Genomic DNA, 19,090 nt, shown 5'->3' on the forward strand with positions numbered 1-19,090 from the left:
ATCAGCTCTGGGTGTTCTTTGGAAGGAATGAGGCTAAAGCTGAAACTCCAGTACTTTGGCCACCTCATGTAAAGAGTTGAGTCATTGGAAAAGACTGATGCTGGGAGGGGTTGGGGGCAGGAGGAAAAGTGGACGACAGAGGATGAGATGGCTGGATGGCATCACCGACTTGATGGACATGAGTCTGAGTGAACTCTGGGAGATGGTGATGGATAGGGAGGCCTGGCGTGCTGCGATTCATGGGGTCGCAAAGAGTTGGACACAACTGAGTGACTGAACTGAACTGAACTGAACTGATACTGTTTCCTCAGTGCTCTAACAATTCATATTCCTGCCAACGGTGTATAAGGGATTTCTTTTTTCCACATCCTTGCCAATTATTACCTTCTGTTATTTGAAGATTGTCTGTTGACCACATTCTCCACAGTCAGCCAGAAAGTCCTTCCTTAAGGGGAGTTATGAGAGGCATTTCCTGTTTATTACATTACAGTGTGTTCCTTTTCTATATCTGCAAAATTGTGATCAAATCAACAGAACCAGGTGGTCTATTCTCTCTGAATCTACTCTGTTTTCAGAATCTATGATGGCAATCTAACAGTGAAAGTAGGAGTGGATTGGAATAAAGGACAGTTGTGGCCACACCACCCACATCTTACTGGATTCTCTTAGCAGGCCCCTTTTTACCTGTGGAAAATTAGTCAATTCTTACTTTCCTTTCACCTATGTACTTTCCTTTGGAATATATATATATATTTTATTTTTTTAAATAAACTGTTCTCTAGCTTGTGGATCATTTTTGGCTAGCTGATCTTCTTGCTTATAACTCACCTTCAGGTTTATTTAGTCTTTCAAGTATAATGAGTTTATGACCACTTTTTCCTATTCCCTTTGTCTCAAATCAGTCTTCTACGTGGAATCACCACTTGCCTGGTGATGCTGACTTTTTGCAGCTCTGGCTGCACTGATGGTTCTATTTAGGTCCGCAGATCTGGCTTAGACACACCACGACTCAGTTTCTCCCCGGTGATATGACATTTCCTTACCCATGACCCCCATTATATTCTCAAAATAAGTTTGGAAAGGAGAAGGGTAAGATGAGCCCTTTTGCACACAAGCTTTTTTATGTATCCTCTCCTGTCTGTAGTTCTTCATCTGGCATTCAGGAAATTATATTCTATAATAGTCCTTTTTAAAGATTATTCTTAGCCCATGGAAAAGGACTTCCATTTATGGAAATTTAGGCATTATACAGGTTGATGTGAGCAAATCTTCCTGACTTTTCCATATTATTTTAGTATAACTTCCTATGTAGGCTTCCAAAGTGGGCTCTGATCATATTATCTAAGTGAAAAATGGATATACAATCAGGTGAGAAATTAGAATTCTGATAAATTAGCTTAGGGTATTTCTCAGATTCTTTTGTGTTGTCCCACAAAAGGAGAACTTCTTTATTTTGTTCAGGCTCAGACTTTATTTTTGGACAATCTGAGGCTAGCAAAAATAGCCATCACACTACAAAGAATACTCCTTTTTTTCTTAAACCATGTGAGAGTAAGTTGCTGGCTTGATGACCTGTCACTCCTAAAAATTTTAGAGTATTTTCCTCCAAAGCAGGAAGTTCTGCATAACCAACATACATACACGAACAAGGTGAAGAATACCTTGCTGTGTCTTCCACTTCAGACCACATTAAGTTTTGCCAATTGTCCCCACAATGTCCTTTATAACAAAAGGACATATAACAATAGTTCAGGATCTGTTGTAAGGTTTCTTTGGTCTCTTCAATCTGAAAGCATTCGTCAGCCTCTTAATTTTCATAGTCTGACACTTTTGTAGATTACAGGGGAATTCCTTTATAGAATTTATCTCAATTTGGATTTTCCTGATGCTTCCTCAGATTAGATTTAGGTTGTGGATCTTTGGCAAGAATATTACCGAAGTGATACTGCATTCTTTTCCTATTAAGTAGTATGCAATTTTGATTTGTCCCATTACTGATTGGAAGTATAGAAATTAGGAGTTTGGGATTAACATAAGTACACTGCTGTATGTAAACTAGATAACCAATAAGGACCTACTGTCTAGCACAGGGAATTCTACTCAATATTTTGTAATAATCTTGGAAGAAAAACTATGATAAAACTGCTGCTGCTGCTGCTAAGTCGCTTCAGTTGTGTCCGACTCTGTGCGTCCCCACAGATGGCAGCCCACCAGGCTCCCCCATCCCTGGGATTCTCCAGGCAAGAATACTGGAGTGGGTTGCCATTTCCTTCTCCAATGCATGAAGATGAAAAGAGAAAGTGAAGTTGCTCAGTCATGTTTGACTCTTAGCGACCCCATGGACTGCAGCCTACCAGGCTCCTCAGTCCATGGGATTTTCCAGGCAAGAGTACTGGAGTGGGGTGCCATTGCCTTTTCCGATGATAAAACTAGACAGTATTAAAAAGCAGAGACATCACTTTGCCAACAATGGTCTGTATAGTCAAAGCTATGGTTTTTGAGTAGTCATGTATGGATGTGAGATTTGGACCATAAAGAAGGCTGATAAAGAATTGATGCTTTCGAACTGTGGTCGTGGAGAAGACTCTTGGGAGTCCCCTGGACAGCAAAGAGAAAAAAAAACAGTCAATCATAAAAGAAATCAACTCCGAATATTCATTGGAAGAACTGATGCTGAAGTTGAAGCTCCAGTACTTTGGCCACCTGGTGGGAAGAATTGACTTATTGGAAAGGACCTTGATGCTGGAAAGATTGAAGGAAGAGAAGGAGAAGGGGATGACAGAGGATGAGATGGTTGGTGTCATTGACTCAATGAACATGGGTTTGAAAAAACTCTGGGAGATAGTGAAGGATGGGGAAGCCTGGCATGCTGCAGTCCATGGGTTCCCAAAGAGTCGGACACAACTGAGTGACCGAACAACAACAAGGGAAAAGAATCTGAGAAAAACCCAATAAACAGATATGTATATATATGCACATAACTAAATCACTTTGTTAAACATCTGAAACTAACATTGTAAATCAATTATACTTCAAAAAAAAGTGTCTTCTAACAAGTAGACCAAATATACAGCTGTCCAGAGATTAGGCCCTTTGTCAGATGACCAGGTCTGTGCTCTTGAGCCAGGGTCCTCATTCAGATACAGGGAAGAAAGGTCTGCTTCCAATTTCTGACTTAAGAAAACAAAGAAGTGTAATCATTCATTTTATCAAGAGGTCGTCTGCCAACCTTCTTTGTAAAAGTACTCTCTTTCCTTTATAATGAATAAGTAAATGGTGGAAGTTACAGTAAGACTATGTGAATGTCCTGTTCCCTACCAAAATTTCAATTTATTTCTATCAATATAGATTCATAGTTTCCCATTATAAGCATGAGTTATAATCTATCATCATAATTTGTTTTGATGTTTCAGTTCCCAGATGTGTCTATTGATAGCCTCTTCAAGCGGGCCTCTGTGTCCTTCTGGCATATGTCTGTCTGTCTTTGAATAATACTTCCTTGCTTTTTAACACCACAGTGTGCTCAAGGCTCATCTTATAATTAGCCTGCACAAGCTCTGAAATGAGCTATTTCTCCAAGGAGCTCTGGTCACTTTAAATGCAGAATGGGTGGATGGTGTTTATAAACTGAAATCTGGAAAGTAGGTGTGCTCATTGCTATTGGGCTGTCACTGGATAGAGCTAAGAGATGTATACATGGGTATGTATGTATACATTCACATCTATATTTATTTCTATATGTTTTGATTTATTGAAATGTGTGTACTCACAGATATATCTTCAGTTTTAATCTAACACCACAGAGTTTGTTTTGCTCTCCACATGTGTGTACTCCTCTTTCTGATGGTGAGAAAACTGTCTTCTATTACACTGAATATATTTACCTATTTGGTCAAAATCTCTCCCCCTCCTTTAGCCTATCTCCAAGCCTCTCTGCTGTTGCCACTGCCTTTCCTCCCACAGGACAACTGTCACCACTCTGCTTTAGCTCAGAAACCCTGAGCTTGGCTGTCTCTGCTGTCCTCGAACTCGGCACACTCCCCACCCTGCCATGCGTGCCTCATCATCTCCTCAGGTCACCCCACAAATATGGTAACTCTCACGTGGCTTGGGCTCTGACATTCTTCCTGGCCTGTCCTCTGTGTGGACATTCTTTTACCCTAATTGTTCAAGTTGCTAAGTCATGTCTGACTCTTTGCAACCCCATGGACTGCAGCATCCTGGGCTTCCCTGTCCATCACCATCTTCTAGAGCTTGCTCAAACTCATGTCCATTGAGTCAGTGATGCCATCCAGCCATCTCATCCTGTGTGGTCCCCTTCTCTTCCTGCCTTCAATCTTTCTCAGCATCAGGGTCTTTTCCAGTGAATCAGCTCTTCACATCAGGTGGCCATCAGTCCTTCCAATGAATATTCAAGGTTGATTTCCTTTAGGATTGACTGGTTTAATCTCCTTGCTGTACCCTAGTTAAGTTCCCCTGTAACCACATAGGATGCTCCCACTGATCTCACCTTGTTGGCTTCTGACCATGACTTATCACCATGACTTCCTATCCATGCCTTCCCCGTGCCTATGCAAATGCCCACCTCATTTGGTGGCATCATGGCTTTTGTATTAGAAAGTAAAAGGAGGGAAAAGAAAGAAAATGGAAGAGGAGTAGCTCAGTATTTAGTTTCCCTATAATTCAGAGTTGTGGGTAATTGGTATCTAATCTGAGTCCTTCAACTTAATATTTTACAAATTTTTCTCACCATAATTTAACTGGAACATATCATACATGTGTTAAAATCTAAATAAGCTCAATTTACATTCATTAACTCAAATTATGAGAAAATAAGAAAAGTGATGTGAAATAGAGCTTACTAATAGTAAATTGTAAGAGCATATTTTTGGCAAAGCTCTTGATTTTCATTTAATTCCTTTTCCAAATCACTGTTTATGTACCTATAAACATATATGTATTTTGGAATGAGTAATGAAAACACATAAACTCTAGAAAAAGAATTACACGATTGATCATTGAGGAATACTGTGAATTTTATTTCCCAAGTAAAAACTACCTGGAGCATGATCTTACAAATATTTACTAAAACACCTAAAACTAAAGCAATAAGGCAATTTTTATTTAGGATTTTTACAACACATATTTTGCAATGTTAGGTTCTCTGCACACCAGAAATCTCTTTCACTGAACTATTAAATACTTCGTAGCTGCTCAACAATGGCTCTTAAGCTAGCTAAATCTAAAAGTCTTTGTAAAATAGTGCTTGCAGTATTTGGTTAATTTTTAAAGGAATTTCTTAATAGCAATCTGGCAGTCATTAAAATGTCAAGTTTAAGGTTAAATATCGTGTGAGGATAGGTGGGGAGCAGTGAGTTTCCTTTCAGCTCACAAAATCGATTCTGAGCTAAGGGAAGGTCTGGAAATGAAAGGGTCTGATGTATGTGAAGCCACGTCACAGAAAAGATGGGCTGCAGATTTACTTTCTGAGACTCACTTCTTATTCCCCTCATTTGCAAATTAAACACCCCTGAGCACAGCTGTGAGGCTGTAAAACTCGGCTTTTCTCTCAGGAAGACTGGCTCACCAGGGTTCTGTCAGGCAGGAATCACAGACAGCCGCAGGAATGCAGCCTTCTCTTGCTCCTCCTCTTATTAATATTTTTATGTCCCCCAGGGGATGCTCTCCTCTTCCAGTCTAGACGCGATCTTCTGGCCATCACCACCCACCTGCCCCCAAGACTCTATTTGGAAACCCTAGCTACTTATAATTTCATAATTATTTTCTCTCACCTCTAATCAATTAACAGCTCACACATTGCTTACGGTAGTGATGGGCACTAGGAGGGTTAGAACCAGGAAATGCGTGGTCTCCGCCCTGTAATTCACCATTAAATGGGCGAAGAGAGCCAAGGCACATGCCTCAGGGGGGACAACAGCAGAAAAGGTAACAGAGTTTGAGTTTAGTCTGAGTGAATATTTCTACGGCCAGGCGCAATAACTGCAAGTTCTGAGGCAGGAATTACTAATGAAAACTTACTTCTTACATGCTTTTTTTTTTAAATTATAGAAGAAGCTAGCAAGCTGTTCAACAAGATGTGTTTTTCCTCCTTCATTGACAAAATGAATTTTTTTATAGTGAAAAACATTTGTGGAAAGCTTTAGGTTTTTTATAATGCTGAAAGATGACAAGGTAGTAATGAGACTGATTTGAGTTACTATTGAGTAGGCCCAAGTGTCCTTTTGATAGTCTGGTTTAGATGATAATAAACATACACAGAGTTCTTTTTTGTTCCCCCTTTTATTTTTTTATTTATTTTAATTGGAGGCTAATTACTTTACAATACTGTGGGGGATTTTGCCATACATTCCCATGAATCAGCCACAGGTGTACATGTGTCCCCCATCCTGAACCCCCTCCCACCTCCCTCCCCATCCCATCCCTCAGGGTCATCCCGGTGCACCAGCCCCGAGCACCCTGTCTCATGCATCTAACCTGGACTGGAGATCTATTTCATATATGATAATATACATGTTTCAATGCTATTCTCTCAAATCATCCCACCCTCGCTTTCTCCCACAGAGTCCAAAAGTCTGTTCTTTACCCCTGTGTCTCTCTTGCTGTCTCACATATAGGGTCATCATTATCATCTTTCTAAATGCCATATATGTGCATTAATATACTGTATTGGTGTTTTTATTTCTGACTTACTTTGCTCTGTATAATAGGTTTCAGGTTCATCTGCCTCATTAGAACTGATTCAAATACATTCTTTTAAATAGCTGAGTAATATTCCATTGTGTCAGAGTTCTTAATTCATTGCATTCTTATTTCATAAGATTTGCATTTATTTTCTTCATTTCAGCAAACCACTAAAAATCACTAAAGTTTGTCCTTAATATTTTCATTAATAATTAATAATAGTTTTTTTGTTACAATAATGACTTACAACACTAAAATAGATAAATACCATTGTATTAGAGTGTGCTAAATTTGGAAATATTTTTACTAAAGCAAAGATCAATTTTTTTAGAAAGTCATATCCTAAAACATTTAAAATTACTCAAAATTATATATTACAATAGATTGATAGCTACAATTTTTACAAATTATAGTTAAAACAGAAAAATTACACCAACATTTAAAGCCAAAAATAATTAAGTGTTTTAAAATTTTAAAGTTTGGTATAATATGACTATCTTAGTTGTTCACTTAAAGAAATTTGATCATACTTCATGCATTCTAGGAGAAGGCAATGGCAACCCAACTCCTGTACTCTTGCCTGGAAAAATCCCATGGATGGAGGAGCCTGGTAGGTTGCAGTCCATGGGGTCACTAAGAGTCAGGCATGACTGAGTGACTTCACTTTCACTTTTCACTTTCATGCATTGGAGAAGGAAATGGCAACCCACTCCAGTATTCTTGCCTGGAGAATCCCAGGGATGGGGGAGCCTGGTGGGCTGCCGTATATGGGATCGCAAAGAGTCGGACACGACTGAAGTGACTTAGCAGCAGCAGCATGCATTCTGTATCTGTGAAAATAGAATTGCTATAAACAAGTGAATTTTAGAAGATACGACTGTAAATGAGTTTAAGAAAATACGAGCTCTTTGGCTTTGCTAAAATCTTCTAGTCCCTCTTGCTAATTGTTGCATGTACCATGCTAAACTGCAGATACTTTCACAGCTACAAATTAGGTTGGTAACTGAAGCAGGAAAAGGGACACTTGGCAGTTCTTGATATTGGTTACACAGGACTCCGTTGAGAGTGTGCAAACTGAGAGTACAGGCTTGACTAGTTAATTTATCTTGTCTTTTACCAAAGCACATTTGGCCCTGGGTTCTAAAGCAGGATTCATGTTACACATTGACAGCACCCAAATCAAACCCAAATCATTTGTGGTACTCATTAATTTTTTTTTGAGGCGAGGGGCTCCAAAATCACTGCAGATGGTGACTACAGCCATGAAATTAAAAGACACTTGCTCCTTGGAAGAAAAGCTATGACCAACCTAGATAGCATATTAAAAAGCAGAGCTATTACTTTGTCCACAATGGTCTGTCTAGTCAAAGCTCTGCTTTTTCCAATAATCATGTATGGATGTGAGAGCTGGACTATAAAGAAAGCTGAGCTCCAAAGTTTTGATGGTTTTGAACTGTGGTGTTGGAGAAGACTTCTGAGAGTCCCTTGGACTGCAAGGAGATACAACCAGTCCATTCTAAAGGAAATCAGTCCTGAATAGTTATTAGAAGGACTGATGCTGAAGCTGAAACTCCAATACTTTGGCCACCTGATGCAAAGAACTCACTCATTGGAGAAGACCCTGATGCTGGGAAAGATTGAAGGTGGGAGGAGAAGGGGAAGACAGAGGATGAGATGGTTGGATGGCATTACTGACTCGATGGACATGAGTTTGAGTAAACTCCAGGAGTTGGTGATGGACAGGGGAGCCTGGCATCCTGCAGTCCATGGGTTCACAAAAAGTCAAACACGACTGAGCGACTGAACTGAATTGAACTCATCAATGGTCAAAAGCTTGATGGGAAAAACTAAGTAAAGAATGTTTCTAGAGCCTGAGCAGTGTTAGCCTTAAAAATGGATGTTTAGGTTAGAAGTTTTCCTCTGCCAGTACTGTCCCCTGGACTATGAATAACAGAGGTATCTGTGTGTCCTTTAGTGAATGGGGTGTGTGTGTGTGTGTGTGTATGTGTGTGTGTGCACACGTGTGCATTCATAGCATCTAAAGCTTAAGGTTCTAGGCAAGGAGTTTTCTTGCCTGTATCTTAAGTAGTCTAGCAATTTAGGAACTGGAAGCATCAATTAAACTGAGACAGATCTTTGGAGAGAGAATGGGAAGTGAACTTAGCCTTAGAGAATATACAGGATTTAGACAACAAAAGTGAAGAGGGATATAGTATTCTGGGCAGAGGTAACAACATAAATACTAGAACAAATTTACTGTGACAAATAATAGGGACCTGCCAGGCTACAGGGGATAATTTCTGCTGTAGGAAAGAAATGGCATGAACTTGTGACAACAGAAACTACATGAAAGAGAAAAGGAATTTGATTTTAGGTATTAAGTCATTGGTTCACATGTTGGCAGTGACATGCTAATCGTGGTGTTGGGGAAAAAATAATAACGGGAAGCACAAAAGATACTGATGAAAGAAACTGCTAGAAAAAGGGAGAACAGTTAGTAATCTACTACGATGAATCAAATTATGATTGATAAAGTGTAGGGTAGAAGGCTGAATGGCAGCAGGGCTGGAGAACACAGGACAAATCTTAGGCTTATCACAGAAAGAGAATAAAGAGTTAGGTGTGTTCTTATTTTCTTTAAAATCCTAACATTTAAATTTAAAAGTGTAGTCAAGTCTGTTTAAGGGAAGACCTACTAATTTCATGGAAATTTTCATGTTTAAGTTGAGTACAGAGGAGGTATGTGTGTAGGTAGAGAGAGGATGATGTATGTGTTGATTAAATCCAGGGAAGATGGGGGAAACTTCTTTTTCACATCTCTCAATCGGTTACACCCACTCCAGTGTTCTTGCCTGGAGAATCCCAGGGATGGGGGAGCCTGGTGGGCTGCCGTCTATGGGGTCGCACAGAGCCGGACACGACTGAAGCGACTTAGCAGCAGCAGCAGCAATGGGTTTCACATCATACTAAAGTAGTTCCACTGCCTCCATTCTTTGCCAGCTTTTCTAAGTCTTTTGTTTGTACTGTTATGCTTTTCATGTTATTTGGCCTTCCAGACAAAGCTAAAAGGAACTGAAAGCAAATTTGAAGAGGGTAGTTTAATAGGGTTGGGAATAAAAGCTATTGTGAAACCAGTTCTTTGGCCAAGAGATAAAGAGAAAATGTTTTATCATTAAGATAAAATGACTAGCAAGCCTAAGTCATAATATTTTCTTTCTAATTTTTAAAAAGCAGGCCAGGTTTTCGTCCAAGGTCTAAAGCAGGTTATTAATACATGACATTTCAGTCCTTTTGATAGGGCAGATACTATTTGTATTAGTTTAGGAAAAGTAGAATCTTCCATGTTAACATTATGTCCTTAGTTTCTCTCATGTCATCCAAAGGGGTTTCCTTTTCAAAAGTCCAAGGATTTTGTCTGCCCTTGTCTGTGGGTGAGCATCTTTTTAGGGAGCTATATTTCAAAGTTAGTGAATAACTTTGAATTGTATATGTGTATACTTCCCCTTGTATTGCTTTTATAATTCCATAAATTGGCTAAATGTGGTGGAAAATTTATTTAAACTTGTACCTAACCTGAAATTTACCTGTCTGTACTCTTGATATCTGAGCTCCAAGAGAGATATACTTTATTATACTGAAGTAAAGGGTGTTTCAGAATTATGACTTGAAATCTCAGAAGACTCCTAGGGCTTTAAAATAAAAAATATGAATATGAAAACAAAATAAATTTGTTAATGGTAAGTTATGTATATTAGTTTTATATAAGGCTATAAAAGGAATGCTATATATAATTTATGTGTATATATAATTAAAATACATATAAATTAAAAATATATATGCACAAACATACAAGGAAACATCACATATATTTGTGTTTGTGTATATTTTGTATATATGTATACACACGCATCACACAGACATACATAAATACAAACCACTTTGGAAAGAAGTTATATAATTATTAAGCTGTATTGTTTTACTGCTGATTTTCAGTAATACATTATCTCCTCCAGAGGAACTCAAATCAAATCTACAAATATTTCTTCAGTGTTTATTTGCAATGGTTTTATGCTAAGCTTTAGATCACTTGGTATAATCATATATATATGGAAGCAGCTGAGGACAGCTGTGTTATGCTAGAGTTCTCCATAGTTGGAGAATATATGGTCCCAGGGTCTCTTGTGACAAGATTGTGTGTAAACCCATGCTGATGGGTTGTTTACAGTTGTTAAGTGGATCATTCTGAGGAGGCACATTTTTTAATGGGTAAACAAAGTACAATTTACTGACTTCTCTAAGAGAGACACAATTGCTTTCTGTTTTAGGAAGTCACTGATGACAACACTGACACCATTGCCCATAAAGGGCTGCTCACAACTGAAGGAATAGAATCCCCTTAAAAACCAAGGCCAGGGGAGGGGTTCACTATTATCCTGAACAGAGTGATAGATCTTAGCTGATCAAGTGGCTTTGAGAAAACTCATTCTGATTGGAGAGGCAGAATGGAAATTGGAAGGTGAAAGATGATTTAATATGAACTGATGAGAAGAGAGATCTTGAGTAGGCTGGTTAATATTTCAGAGTATTCCTGTCACATGTTAAAGCCTCTTATAGCAAACTCTTCTCTTGGCACCTTCCTGGATCACGGGTCTGAGAATTGAAATATTTCCTGCCACATCAGTAAACAAGAATGTCACAGTCATCAGTGATTCCTGCCCTCCAGATATGAATCCCTGAGCCCTAAGGGCACTCAGGAAGGAGAGGGATACCTGCGATCTGGCAGCCTTCAGGCTGTAGGCACTCCCTCAGGTGAGCACTGAGGAACTCAGGATCCAGAAAACATGGGATACTGGCCCCAGGGAGCTGAGATGCATATGAAAGGAATGGTTTCAGTGAGCCTAGACTCTTGCATTTTCCCTTACGTAGAAGAGTGCTAAATTCCTTAACCTGAGATATCTGGTTTTCTTTAATTCACAAAAATACTTTTGATGTTCAGACTACCTGCCCTTTATTGCAAACTTCTGTATAACCTGACACCTCCCCCCACCTCCTTGGAACATTTTTCTCAGGGTCACTTGAGATGCCGTCTTCTTGGCTTGAAGTCCTAAAAATTCCCACTGAATAAAACAACTCTCAGCTTCTGGGTTGCAACTGTTTTTGAAGTTGACAGATCTTATAACTCATCTCTCTTCCTGACTTCCCTGGATTTGCATGAGGAAGCCTCAGGAACAGTGGGTGTCCTATGAGATGTGGTCCCTAGACCAAAGCTTACTGGCCCAGGCATGGATTCTGACCCAGCTGGGCAAACCAGATTCTTATTCCTAGGTATTTGGAGTACAACGTCAATGACACAGGGTCAGAAGTTATCCACTTGTGCAGTATCTTAAATAGCACTCTTTAGAAAGTTCTGGGCTTGAAAATTGACTTTAGCATATACTGGGAAGGAAATGGCAACCCACTCCAGTGTTCTTGCCTGGAGAATCCCAGGGACAGGGGAGCCTGATGGGCTGCCGTCTATGGGGTCGCACAGAGTTGGACACGACTGAAGCAACTTAGCAGCAGCAGCATATACTGGGAAAGCCACTGAGATCGAGCAATAACAGGTCTGTGATGCCTTTAGATGTCCAGGGCTGCTCACATGCTACACTGACTGGCTCAACAGGTGCCTACCCCACGCCTGCAGGCACAGGCAACCTGTTGAACCCCATTCATAATGGGGATCTGGGATTGCAATTATTCTCGAGGAATGAGGAATTCCCAGTAAGTAAGGGCCATAAGCTTGTGCTGATTAAGTCCCTGCCCTTTGTACACACCGTCCATCACTGCTACCCATTAAATCTCAGTTTCCCTGTTTACAAATGGCAAAACAATACGTCCCTTTAAATTTTGTTGTAAGGAAATGAAATTCAGGGTCTATAAATGCTGAGCTGAATAAATGACGGTAGTCTTTGTTCAGTAAGTGTTGCTTTTCTTCAATTTATTCTATTTTAAGGGCAGGGCAGGGGTTCCAGAAGTTTCTAAAATCCTTTGGGCTTTTGGATCTTCGTTAGGCTCTATTAAAGCCAGTAAGAGTCTTTATTATAACAAAAGAAAAGTACGATACTGAAAACAGCTTTAGCACCTGCTAAAATCAACTTTATTTTGCAGTCAGAGATGGGACTGGATGGAAAGGAGAAAATAAACTCTCCTGGAAGATGACACATGTGATGATTTTTATTTGCAGAGTGCTTTATAATAGTGCAGCAGTTGAAAGAGTCAGGTAAGGTCTAAGGAGTCCTTTGAATCAGTCTCAGAATCCAGTGGGAAATAACCATTTATTTAATTTATTTCACTTAAACATCAAAATCTGAGCATCACACCCTAGGTCTGAGGGTCTTGAGAACAGATGCCTGGATTGATAAACTCTTTGCTCCAACTTCTTTCCTAGTAATTCCTGAAAGTGGAGGCAGCATCATCTGAGAAAAAAGCCAGGCGGGTACAGAATTACAGCAAAAATATTGAAAGGGGAATTAATAAAAATCAGCCACAGCTCTAACTTGTATTTGAAATGAGGGAAAAGCAGTTAACATAAATTGGAGATGAAGATCAAAACTTTTAGGATAATAAGGCTGTAAAATCCTTTCACCAAAATACTGATCCCAATTTGCATAAAATATTTCAATTTCTGCCTTCCTGCAAAAATGAAAGGACAACCTCCATTGTATATAGAGCTTACAAACTCAAATACATGGCAATTCTATTTTTCCAATGATAATATAATCTCCCAAAGTTTTGGTTAAGATGAGCACTAGTGAGTGAGTGAAGTCACTCAGTCATGTCCGACTCTTTGTGACCCCATGGATGGTAGCCTACCAGGTTCCTCTGTCCTTAGGATTTTCCAGGCAAGAGTACTGGAGTGGGTTGCCATTTCCTTCTCTAGGAGATCTTCCCAACCCAGGGATCAAACCCAGGTCTCCCATATTGTAGGCAGACGCTTTACCATCTGAGCCACACAGGGAAGAGCACTGGGGAGACACAAAACTCTGGTTCTGAAATATGCATTCTCTTTTTTTGTGAAATGACATTAAAGCCTGGGCTGATATTTCACCTAAACAGTCGTTAGGTGGCCCCAGGAAGCAGACAAGAGCTATTTTCTGGTCTGGAGATCCCACATTATGTTATTTTTCAGAAAACCAGGTGTTCCCCTTCTCTTCTAACCTATATGTATATGATGATTTATGGAGCAAAGGTGTTCACTATTGTTCAGTCGCTCAGTCATGTCCCACTCTTTTTGACTCCATGAACTGTAGCCCACCAGGCTCCTCTGTCCATTGGATTTTCCATGCAAGAATACTGGAGTGGGTTACTATTTCCTTCTCCAGGGGATCTTCCCGACTCAAGGATCAAACCCGCATCTCCTGCATTGGCAGGAGGATTCTTTACCACTGAGCCACCAGGAAAGTTTGCTCACTGATAGGCTTTTAAAAATCATTTTACTTACGTTTTGGCTGCGCTGGGTCTTTGATGTGGTCCACAGGCTCATTGATGCTGTTCCCTGTCTTCTCATTGTAGTGGCTTCTCTTGTTGAGGAGCACCGGCTCTAGGGCCGGTGGGCTTCAGGAGTCGTGGCACAGGGACTTAGTTGCCCTGAGGCATGTGCGAACTTAGTTCCCGATCAGGGATGGAAACCCTACCCACTGGACCACTAGGAAAATCACACTGTTAGGCTTTCAGACCCCTTGCTCTGTCCAAGCAGGCACTTCTGCAGTGGGGGTTGGGGAATCTGTGCTCCCTCCTTGTCCTTCACTGTATGTTATCATCAGTAGATCTCATTTCAAAATCATGTGACATTAGTACCGTGAACACAGGACAAATAGGTGAAATTTGAGGCAATTCTATGATGTCATCAATCAAACATCTACTTATATCTAAGTTTTAAATTTAATTACACATTTGAGGTGCATGAACTATGTTAATTCAAAAATATTGCACTTTTACATATCTATTTGTAAAATTTTTTTAATCAGACTCTGCAGTACTTTTCAATATTGGCATTTTTGCTATCACTAAAACATTTTGAACCATCTAACAGTATTTTTCTTACCACTTTATCTTGCTGTCTAGTGTGAGATACTGCAATTTTTGTATCTGTGTATGGTGCTGTCACTGGAAATGTTATCTCGAGTCCCAGCTTCAGAACATTTGGTTTTTTATTCATCCTGAGTGTGCATATATGTGATCTCTATTGCTTTTTCAATAGATCTTTTAAAAGGTTGGTTTAAAATGACAACTGCAGCAGAAACAGCTGGGTGTTCACTGAAAATGTGTGCTTTACTTTGTACTGTTTAGAATCATCACTAGAAATCTAGCTTCCTAGACAAATTACATTTTCCAAGCCACTCCCAAGTAGGTGGTACCCTGTGAGTAGTTCTTGCCCGTGAAATATCAGCTGGAGTAACCAGCGATGAGACATTTACACAGGGACGTGCCTTGACCACAATCTCTTTCTCCAGTTGTGAACTGGTCAGCAACTGACCTTTACAGAAACGACCAGATAGTCATATTTTAGGCTTCTCTGGCTGTGTGGTCTCTGCAGCAGCTACTCAGTCCTGCTTTTGTATTATCAAATTAGACATAGACAGCACACCAATGTAAGGGCATGGCTGTATTCTATACTCTGCCCAACCCTGTTATACAACTCTATGAAGGGATCTAGACACCTGAATCACTGCTGGAGGAAAACCTCCCTGGCCATCTGGGAATGAGGTTGATTTGTTATAAACCTAACAAAACCCAAACTCTTGTTGTGTTAAACAATGAAAATTTAGGGATTTGTGAATTTATTTGTTATAGAATCAAGTATTGACCTATCAGCTGTCCCAACCTTTTTGGCAACAGGGACCAGTTTCGTGGAAGACAATACTTCCATGAATGGAAAGGGGGTAGTTTTGAGATGATTCAAGGGCATTACATTTATTCTGCACTTTATTTCTAATCTCATGCTGCCGGTGATTTGACAGGAAGGTACTGGTCCATGACCTAGAGTTTGGGACCCCTCACCTAACCAATGCAAAAATCGTCACAAGCCTTCGAGATGTCCTCCCAGAATTGATTACTAAATGTGCATTGTATTTATTTGCAAGCTTAAAAATTTTTTTATTGAAGTGTAGTAGATTTCAATAATATATTTCAAATGTACAACATAGTGATTTGTAATTTTAAAGGTTATACTCTATTTATAGTTATAAAATATTGGCTATATTCCTTGTGCTATATATTATTACAGCTTCTTTATTTTGTACAGAGTAGTTTGTACCCCTTAATCCTCTACTCCAACTTGTACCTTCTCTTTCCCTCTCCCTACCAAAAATCATTAGTTTGTTTTCTATCTTTGTGAATATGTTTCTTTTTTGTAATAGTCACTAATTTTATTTTTAAGATTTTACATACAAATGATATATTACAGTATTTTTCTTTCTCTGTCTGATTTGTTTTACTAGGCATAATACTCTCCAAGTCCATTCATGCTGTTGTAAATGGCAGAATTTTCTTCTTCTTATATTTTATTCCATATGCATGTATATATGTATATGTATCTCACATCTTATCTACTCATCTACTGATGGACACTTGGGTTGTTTCCATATCTTGGCTATTATTAACAATGCTGCTATAAACATTGGGGTACATGTATCTTTTTGATTTAGTGTTTTTGTTTTCTTTGGACATATTTCCACGACTGAAATTTCTGGGTCGTACGGCAATTCTACTTTTAGTTTTTAGAGAAATCTCCATACTGTTTTCCATGGTGACTGTCCCTATGTTTGTTCCCACTGACAGTGTATGAGAATTTTTTTTCTCCATATCCTTGCCAAAATTTGTTATTTATGGTATTTTTGATGATGGTCATTCTGACACGTGTGAGGTGACATATTGTGATTTTGATTTGCATTTATCAGGTGATTAATGATGTTGAGCATCTTTTCACATGCCTGATGGCCATTTGTATGTCTTCTTTGAAAAAAAAAGTTTATCAATTCTTCTGCTTACTTTTAAATTGGGCTTTAAAAAAATATTGAGTTGAATGAGCTACTTATATATTTTGGATATTAACTCCTTATTGGTCATAACGTTTGCAAATATTTTCTCCCACTTAGTAGGTTGTCTTTCCATTTTGTTGATGATTTCCTTTGGTGAGCAAAAGGTTTTAAGTTTAATTAGGTCCCATTTGTTTATATTTGCTTTTATTTCCTTTGCCCTTAGGAGACAGATTCAAAAAAATATTATTGCAATTTATGTCAAAGAGTGTTCCGGTTATGTTCTTTTAAGAGTTCTATAGTTTCCAGTCTTACGTTTAGAGCGTTAATCCATTCTGAGTTTATTTTTGTATATGATGTGAGAAAATGTTCTAATTTCACTCTTTTACATGTAGCTATCCAGTGCTTTAACAGATTCTACCAAATGGCCATTATAAGTACTCAAGAATAGAAGGTTGTTTCAGGCTAATATGCTTTCTCCAAACAGCAATTTGACTGCTCAGAATAATGTAAATGCCACTGTATTCTATAATGTAATAGATTTTGTTAAAACTCAAATAGAAGGTGACTCCTTTTCTGGGATATAACTTTAGGGAAAAATTCACTCTATATTTCAGTAGATGTGGCTGATTACTTTTGCAGAGTTTTTTGGTACCAAGTTTTGGAAACTAAAGAATGCAATGTCGGGGAGAATTGTATCAAAGTCTGGGTGAAATTAAATCATTTCTCTTTTTCAATGAGATTCTGTGCTTTACAATGAAAGAACATAAACTTTGAATTTGGATAGACTTTGGCTGAATATTTTATCTCCATCTTTAGGAAACTTATTCAGTTCCTTTTAGCATGAGTTTTTACCTAGAAGTGTATATAACCTAGCCTCAGGGAAATGATTTCAGTATTAAATAAGGTAATATACACATAATGCCTCGTTGACCTTCATTTAACAAAACACAATACATCCATTCTCTTATTCTTCACCTGAGCCAGGAAACATACCTTGCTATATGCTGCAGTATGGTGTTGTCATTCAGTTGTTAAGTTGAGTCCCACTCTGTGACTCCATGGACTGAAGAGCACCAGGCTCCCCTGTCCTTTGCTATCTCCCTGAGTTTGCTCAAAGTCATGTCCACTGAGTTAGTGATGCTATCTAATCATTTCATTCTCCGCTGCCCCCCCTTTCTCTTTTGCCTTCAATGTTGCAATAATCAAGCAGATGTAATAATTTTTTAAAAATCTGCTCATCAAAAAACAACATTGATGAAATTATGCAATGAGCTACAAAGTAAGAGAAAATATTTTCACAGTGAAGAAGGGAGCCACAGACTGAGAGAAAACCTTCACAGTTTATATATATGTATCCAGAATACAAAAAAAAAAAAAGCTCCCACAATGAGTGATAAGAGGAAAAAGAAAAGAATGACTGATAAGAGGAAAAAGAAAAGAATGAATTACATGAGGAAAAAGAAAACAATGAAAAATAGGCAAAGACTTGAATAGACGCTTCACAAAATATCACTAAGATATATAAGTGGTCAAGAAACACATGTAAAAGTTCTCAGTGAGATGTCAATCAACACTTACAAGAATGAGTATAATTAAAAAAGACTGAAATCACCAAGTGTTGATGAGGTTGTAGAACAACTGAAAGCCACTGTTGCTAGTGAGAATGTAGAATGAATGGCATGTGTTTTGCAAATCTTAAGTGGACTCTGCATATACACAATGATATAAAGAAATCCCACATTCTGCTGTGCAAAGGAAACCAGACACAAAGGAGTTCAAATGTGTGATTTACTCTATATGAAGCTCTTGAACATGCAAAACTAAATTATGGAAACAGAAATCACCAAGGTGTGTCCTCTGGTGGGAGGGAGGGAGTGGAAAAGAGCCAGGGAAACACTTTTAGGTAATAGTAATATTCCATTTCTTGATGGGAATGTTGGCTGTAAGAGTATTAGAATTCCTCAAAACTCACCAAACCACACTCTTAAGCCCTATGTTTTCTGGGTAAGCAAATAGTCCTCGAAAAGCATTATGAGAAAAGAAAAGTAAATTAATGAACCCTGTTTGCTGTCCACCAGCATTAATTTAACATATACTGGAGATACATCTGTATCTTATGCAGGATATCATTTCGAATTTGATTTACTTACGGTATTCTAGATTTTTTTAAGCATTTTACTGCTCATTCTTCCATTACATTGCCACCTTCATTTATGATTAGATTAATTGATTCCTAATAAAATCTAAAACTGCATCTTTTTGCTTTAGGTATGGGCTTCCCTAGTGGCTCAGCAGTAAAGAATCCACCTGCAACACAGGAGACATGGTTTCAGTCCCTTGGTCGGGAAGAGTAGCCTGGAGAAAAAAAT

This window comes from Oryx dammah, unplaced genomic scaffold, assembly GCF_014754425.2.
Source record: "Oryx dammah isolate SB20612 unplaced genomic scaffold, SCBI_Odam_1.1 HiC_scaffold_18, whole genome shotgun sequence".
NCBI lineage: Eukaryota > Metazoa > Chordata > Mammalia > Artiodactyla > Bovidae > Oryx > Oryx dammah.